The following is an 8,239-nucleotide window of genomic DNA, read 5'->3' as shown; positions in this document are numbered from 1 at the left end:
CTTTCGAGAATAGTGAATGGGCCAATATAGCGAGGAGCTAGTTTGCCCTTGATCCCGAAGCGGTGAGCACCCTTCATAGGTGTGACTCGAAGATAAGCCTTTTCGCCAGGTTGATAGACCATGTCTTTATGATGACGGTCATACTGACTCTTCTGACGTGACTGAGCAGTCTTGAGATTCTCACGAATAATGCGGACTTGTTCTTCGGCATCTTGGATAATATCCGGACCGAAGAGTGGACGTTCCCCAGTTTCTGACCAGTTCAGAGGGGTTCGGCACTTTCGTCCATATAACACGTCGAAGGGGGCCATCTTCAGACTAGCTTGATAGCTATTATTATAAGAGAACTCAGCATACGGGAGAGATTCCTCCCATTTCTTGCCGAAGGAAATAACACAAGCTCGAAGCATGTCTTCGAGAACTTGGTTGACGCGTTCAACTTGCCCTTGCGATTGAGGATGAAACGCAGTACTGAATGAAAGATGAGTTCCCATAGCTTCTTGGAAACTTGCCCAGAATCTTGAAGTGAATAAGCTGCCACGGTCTGAGCTGATAACCAATGGAATACCGTGGAGTGAAACAATCCTGGTCATATAGAGCGTTGCCAACTGGCTAGCAGTGATCGTTTCTTTGACCGCCAGAAAATGTGCAACTTTGGAAAGTCGGTCAATGACGACAAGAATAGCATCATTACCTTTCTGTGATTTGGGAAATCCAGTGACGAAGTCCATCTCAACATGGTCCCATTTCCATTCAGGAATAGAGATAGGTTGCAGAGTTCCAGCAGGCCTTTGATGTTCTGCTTTGATACGACGGCAAACGTCACACTCAGCAACATAACGAGCAATGGCTTGCTTCATATTAGACCACCAGAATCTCTGACGGATGTCTTGATACATCTTTGTACTACCAGGATGGATACACAGAGGTGTATCATGAGCTTCTTTCATAACTTCCTGTGTCATATCCAGGTTTTTCTCTGCACATGGCACCACTAGGCGGCCCTTGAAGTATAAGGTGCCATCTTCAGCAATGGTGAAGAATGAGGGCTTTCCTTCTGCGAGGTAGCGCTTAATCTTGTGGGCTTCAGAGTCATACTTCTATAGCCTTTTGATGCTGTCCTCGAGATCGGGTTTAGCAACTAGGGTATTGAGGGAACCCTGGGTAACAACGTGGAGGTTCACCTTGCCAAACTCCTTAGGAGGGGGAGTGAGTGCACCCGAAGGAACAATATGGAGGTTCAGCTTCCTGAATTCTTCAACAAGCGAGGGCTGAACTTTGTGAACCTGGAGGTGGTTGCAGTAAGACTTGCGGCTCATGGCATCAGCCATTACATTAGCCTTGCCTGGCGTATAGGAAATACCCAAGTCAAAGTCTGCAACAAGCTCCATCCATCTCTACTGACGGAGGTTCAGATCTGGCTGAGTAAACAGATACTTCAGACTTTGGTGGTCAGTGAAGATCTCGCAACGATTACCGAGAAGGTAATGTCGCCACTGCTTCAGCGCATGAATGACAGCAGCAAGTTCGAGGTCGTGAACTGGGTAGTTCTCTTCGTGAGGGCGCAATTGCCGAGAGGCATAAGCAATCACTTTGCGCTCTTGCATTAGGACACAGCCTAATCCTTGACGGGAAGCGTCGCAGTAAATGACAAAGTCCTTCTTAGTATCAGGTGGAGCTAGAACTGGAGCAGAAGTCAACTTGTCTTTGAGTGCTTGGCAACTTTCCTGACATTTGTCTGTCCATTGGAACTTGACACCCTTATGCAACAGGTTAGTCAGAGGCCTGGCGATCTTAGAGAAGTTCTCGACGAATCGACGGCAATAGCTGGCGAGACCGAGAAAACTTCTGACTTGCTTAACGTTCTTGGGAGGAGTCCAATCAAGAATAGCCTGAACTCGTTCAGGGTTGACGGCAATACCATCCTTAGAGATGACATGCCCGATATAGGTTACTTCGGGTAGCCAGAATTCACATTTGGAGAACTTGGCATATAGTTGATGCTCTCGTAGCTTTTCCAGCACAAGTCGAAGATGTTCAGCATGTTCTTCTTCGTTCTTGGAAAATACCAGGATATCATCCAGATAAACCACGACGAACTTGTCGAGGTAATCCATGAATATATAGTTCATCATACGAGAGAAGGTGGCTGGAGCATTGGTTAAACCGAAAGACATGACGGTGTACTCGTATGAACCATAGCGAGTCACGAAGGCGGTCTTTGGGATATCCTCTTCGCGAACACGGATCTGGTGGTAGCCCAACCTCAAGTCGAGCTTAGAGAACACTGACGAACCCGCCAGTTGATCATACAGATCATTGATCCGAGGAAGGGGGTATTTATTCTGGATGGTAGCTTGGTTTATAGGACGGTAGTCTTGAACTAACCGGTTTGTCCCATCCTTCTTCTTGACAAAGAGAGAAGGTGCTCCCCAAGGAGAGCAACTTGGGCGAATGAATCCCTTGCGAAGAGATTTGTCGATTTCCTCCTTAAGCTCAAGGAGTTCATGCGGCGGCATTTTGTAGGGTCGCTTGGCTATAGGAGTGGTGCCTGGTTTCAAGTCGATGATGAATTCGACAGCTCTAGCAGGGGGAATCCCTGGAAGTTCTTCAAGAAACACGTCGAGGAATTCACGCACGACGGGAATGTTTTCAATGCCCTCGAGTGGTGCAGCGTTCAATGCATTCAATGCATAGAGCCTTGCCTCGGCATTTTGCACCAGATGAGCTTGGTAAGCAACTATTTCATCTGAAGGGTGTAGCAGATGGACGGTTTTAGTGGCGCAAACTATAGAAGCAGTATGCGCTTTCAACCAATCCATACCCAAAATGAGGTCGATGTTAGACGACTTCAGGATAATGGGAGAGGCATAGAATTCCAGCCCTTCGATTTCCACGGGGACATCGATGCCAACCAAGGAGGTTTGACACTGTCCCACGGGGGTTTTGACCAATACCGAGGTGTTCATCTCCTCACATTTAACGTCGTGCTTGTATGCAAAATCTTCTGACATGAATGAATGCGATGCACCTGTATCAAATAAAACGGATGCTGGTACTGAATTTACGAGGAGTGTACCCATCACAGTAGCAGGCTGGTCTTGAGCTTCGTTGAGATCAACGTGGTTGGCATGAGCACAACCATAAGACTTAGCATTGTTGTTGCGGGGCTGGTTGTTACCACGGCCAGTTGTTGGAAGGGCCAGTTGATTCTGGTTCTGGTTGCATTCTCTAGCACGGTGTCCTGGTTGACCACACCTGAAGCACAAGCCATTATTCGGAGTGGGAACAGGAGCTTGGGATGGTGGAGCTGGAAGTCTTGACTGCCTAGATGGTGGTGGAGGCAGACGAGGTGCAGCATAGGTCTGCCTTGGGGCAGATGCATTTGGACGGTACATGCTGTTCGGGATCCATATCTTACGCTTCTGTGAGGGCGGGCCCGAAGATGAGCCCGTGTCACGGTTGCGCCTGTGAGAGCTCTGGTATTCCTGCAGACCAGTCTCGACATTGATGGCCTTATTCACCAAGGTGGCGAAATCATCAAAGTCATGCACTAGAAGTGCGAGCTTGATGTCAGCTTGAAGGCCATCACGGAACTTCTCCTGTCTGCGTGCATCAGTTGCAATGTCTTCTTCAGCATAGCGGGACAAGTCCAGAAACTCCCGCTGATAAGCTTCGACAGTTTTGTTGCCTTGGGTGAGGTTGCGGAACTCACGCTTCTTCCGGTCCATGACTCCTTGAGGAATGAAGCGGGCACGGAAAGCAGCTTGGAAGTCTGGCCATGTGATGATTGTTCCAGCTGGCAGAGTACGCCTGTGGCTGTCCCACCATTGAGCTGCAGGTCCCTTCAAGAAGAAGGAAGCAAAGGTGACATAGCTGGCAGGGGCTACATCAGCAGACTCCATCTCATAGGTGATGTCACGGAGCCAGTCATCAGCATCCAAAGGCTGAGTTGAGCTGCGGTAGATGGTTGGGTTGAGGCGTATGAAATCTTGAAGAGTCACTTGAGCTGGCTGCTGGTTCATATTGGGGCGAGGGAACTGAGCCATCATATTTTCCATGAATTGGCGGTTCAGTTCAAACTGTTGGATCATACCAGCCATGTACTCAGGTGGTGGTGGGGCATCGCCACCACGACCACGACCACCTGGTCTAACCATCCTGCTAATATATAACAGGGGTAGTTCAGATTGAGAAATTTGCAATGACAAGAATCATTCATGATGAAACATGCATAATGAAAGGAGCACGATAGCTACTACATAGTAGTCGGCATAACTTTACAAAAGGGGTCATGCATAGAGTTCAGTACATAGAGTTCAGTACATAGACTGAAACATCATAGGCGGCACACAGGCTCGCGGCGAATGCATCTAACACTGCAAGCAAGCCTACATCAGTCCCAAGAGGTACTGTGGAGGTAATCGTAGCCCGACAGCTGGTAGTGAGGCAACGGATAGCCCTCGACGTCAGCAGACTGGGGGCCGCGGATACTCAGGTGTAGAGCCCGACGCTCAGGTGGCAGAAGAGGGCCAAGTGCGGGAGAGTAGCCTCCCACCTCTGGCCAACCAACACCGTGGGGCATCACGGTCCTGGCTGGGTAGATCGCAGTACGCGGTACCTGTCCAGATCGGACAAAGGGGTGCAGCAGCGTCAGAGCACGGTAAAGGTGCTGACGGGTGGTGTACATCTCGTGGCGAAGAGCTCGGTTAGCTCGATCCAGCCCATCAGCATGCAGAACCAGGTGCTGATGGTAGAAGGGCTCTCGGGTGACAGTGGAGTAGGCAGCAGTATAGTATCCCTCCGCACCAACATCAGATGCGATAGCAATGTGCCTGAAAGGGGAGGTGTCCAACTCCTGATACTCTCCACGAAGACGTGTCAGAGCAGCATAGGCAGCATCGTGGACAGCCATATCGATGGTCACACCAACACCATGTGCGGTGTGCAGCACAGTAGTGGAGTCATACTCCCGAGAGTAGAGGTGGACGATGGCACGGTACTGCTCCTGGTTAAAGTCCTGGTACTCCTCGTAGACGGTGTACTCAGGGTGCCAGCGATAACCCAGATAGGTCATCATCTCAGCTAGCACAGCCGGTGATCCCGAGGCACCAATGGCCGTCGTGTGGCGCACGACCTGCCTCGTGGGTTCCATCTGAAAGCAAAGACGTTTCAAAGGAGTCAAATGACAGTGTGTGAATTGTTCAAAATACTATTCTAAGAAACAACTATGGCTTATCCAACTTTGGGGTGAATGCGGTCACGGGATCCTAGTGTTAGAGTTAGTAAATTCGTTTAACCCGAGTAGAAGAGAGTTCAGAGTCCCAGAGTAAAGGTCGAGGAGTAAAAGATCCTAGTACCACCCAATGGCGACGTGGGCCCATAACCCACAGGTCCCAGGATCGAAACCTGGCTCTGATACCAACTTGTGACGCCCCCGATTTGACCGTACACTAATCATGCACGCAAATGTGTACGACCAAGATCAGGGACTCACGGGAAGATATCACAACACAACTCTAAAACATAAATAAGTCATACAAGCATCATAATACAAGCCAGGGGCCTCGAGGGCTCGAATACAAGTGCTCGATCACAGACGAGTCAGCGGAAGCAACAATATCTGAGTACAGACATAAGTTAAACAAGTTTGCCTTAAGAAGGCTAGCACAAACTGGGTTACAGATCGAACGAGGCGCAGGCCTCCTGCCTGGGATCCTCCTAACTACTCCTGGTCGTCGTCAGCGGCCTGCACGTAGTAGTAGGCACCTCCAGTGTCGTAGGTGTCGTCGTCGACGGTGGCGTCTGGCTCCTGGACTCCAGCATCTGGTTGTGACAACCAGATAGAAAAGAAAAGGGGGAAAAGAGGGAGAGAAGCAACCGTGAGTACTCATCCAAAGTACTCGCAAGCAAGGAGCTACACTACAATGCATGGGTATATGTGTAAAGGGGCATATCAGTGGACTGAACTGCAGAATTCCAGAATAAAAGGGGGATAGCTAGTCCTGTCGAAGACTACGCTTCTGGCAGCCTCCATCTTGCAGCATGTAGAAGAGAGTAGATTGAAGTCCTCCAAGTAGTATCGCTTAGCATAATCCTACCCGGCGATCCCCTCCTCGTCGCCCTGTTAGAGAGCGATCACCGGGTTGTATCTGGCACTTGGAAGGGTGTATTTTATTCAGTATCCGGTTCTAGTTGTCATAAGGTCAAGGTACAACTCCGGGTCGTCCTTTTACCGAGGGACACGGCTATTCGAATAGATAAACTTCCCTGCAGGGGTGCACCACATAACCCAACACGCTCGATCCCATTTGGCCGGACACACTTTCCTGGGTCATGCCCGGCCTCGTAAGATCAATGCGTCGCAGCCCCACCTAAGCACAACAGAGCGGTCAGCACGCCGGTCTAACCCTATGCGCGCAGGGGTCTGGGCCCATCGCCCTATGCACACCTGCACGTTGCGTACGCGGCCGGAAGCAGACCTAGCCTAGTGGCGTTCCAGTCCAATCCGGCGCGCGCCACTCAGTCGCTGACGTCAAGAAGGCTTCGGCTGATACCACGACGCCGGGATACCCATAACTACTCCCGCGTAGATGGTTAGTGCGTATAGACCAAATGGCCAGACTCAGATCAAATACCAAGATCTCGTTAAGCGTGTTAAGTATCCGCGAACGCCGACCAGGGCCAGGCCCACCTCTCACCTAGGTGGTCTCAACCTGCCCTGTCGCTCCGCCACAAAGATCCACTTGCGGGTACTCCTACGAGCCGACCCGACTTTAGTCATCACATGTGTCATGTATGTAGTATATAAGTATATACCCGTGATCACCGCCCAGGTGATCACGGCCCGATAGTATAGCACAGCAGACGGACAAGAATGTAGGGCCACTGATGGAAATCTAGCATCCTATACTAAGCATGTAGGATTGCAGGTAAAGGTAACAACAGTGGTAGCAAGGATAGGCTATGCATCAGGATAGGATATCGGAAAACAGTAACATGCTACACTACTCTAATGCAAGCAGTATAGAGAAGAATAGGCGATATCTGGTGATCAAGGGGGGGGGGCTTGCCTGGTTGCTCTGGCAAGTAGGAGGGGTCGTCAACTCCGTAGTCGAACTGGGCAGCAGCAGTGTCGGTCTCGTAGTCTACCGGAGAGAAGAGGGGGAAGAAACAGTAAATACAATGCAAACATAAGCATGACGATGCGTGACATGACAATGAGCGGTGCTAGGTGTGCCCTAACGCGACAGTAGGTGGTACCGGCGAAGGGGGGGAACATCCGGGAGGTATTCCCGATGTTTCGCGTTTTCGGACAAACGGACCGGAGGGGGAAAGTTGCTAGTTCGATAGGTTAGGAGGTTGTGGTGGACGAACGGACTGCGTATTCGGATTCGTCTCGTCGTTCTGAGCAACTTTCATATAGAAAACATTTTCATCCGAGTTACGGTTTAAAAGATATGAATTTTCAAAGTTTATTTGAATTTCTGGAATTATATAATTAACAGAAAAAGGGATATAACGTCAGCATGACGTATGAGCGACGTCAGCGGTCAACAGTCCGGGTTGACTGGTCAAAACTGACACGGGGGACCCACCTGTCATAGACAGTGGGTTAACAGAAGACTAAACTAATTAATTTTTAGTTAATTAACTACTGGGCCCACCTGTCAGTGAGTGATTAGATTAATTAATTATTTTTATTTATAAAACATTTTCCTTTTCTTTTTTTTATTTTTGCGGCGGGGCCCGCATGTCAGTGGCTGGGCCTGCCCAGTCAGCACGTTGACTGGGTGGACCCAGTCAACTGGGACCCACGGGGCCCACTGGCAGTGGCCCTGGGGTGGCCCCAGGCCGGCCACGTCGCCGGCCGGCGCCGGAGCAACTCCGGCGACCAAAACAGCGGCGGCCCCTCGCCGGAGTTGGCCGGAATCGCGCTACGGGGCTCGGGGAGGAGCGGGGCTAGGCCCATTCGAAAGGGCCCACAGCGCCGCATCCAGGGGTGGCCGGGGCTTCGCCGGACTTGGCCGGAATCGGCGCCGGCGAGCGGCGGAGGCGGCGGCGCGCACGGGTGCCCGACGGAAACGAGGCTACGGCGGGCTATCGAGCAAGCGGAGGGGCTGGGGGGCATCTACGCGAGGTGGGGAGTGCAACGGGCTTGAGCCCGTGACCATAAGGTCACCGGAGACCCGCCGGCGGCGAGCTCCGCGGCGCGGCGTTCGGGCGCGCGCGGGGAAGA

Source organism: Triticum aestivum, chromosome 5D, assembly GCF_018294505.1.
Source record: "Triticum aestivum cultivar Chinese Spring chromosome 5D, IWGSC CS RefSeq v2.1, whole genome shotgun sequence".
NCBI lineage: Eukaryota > Viridiplantae > Streptophyta > Magnoliopsida > Poales > Poaceae > Triticum > Triticum aestivum.
The sequence above is the reverse complement of the archived record's forward strand: the minus strand, read 5'-3'. Positions refer to the sequence as shown.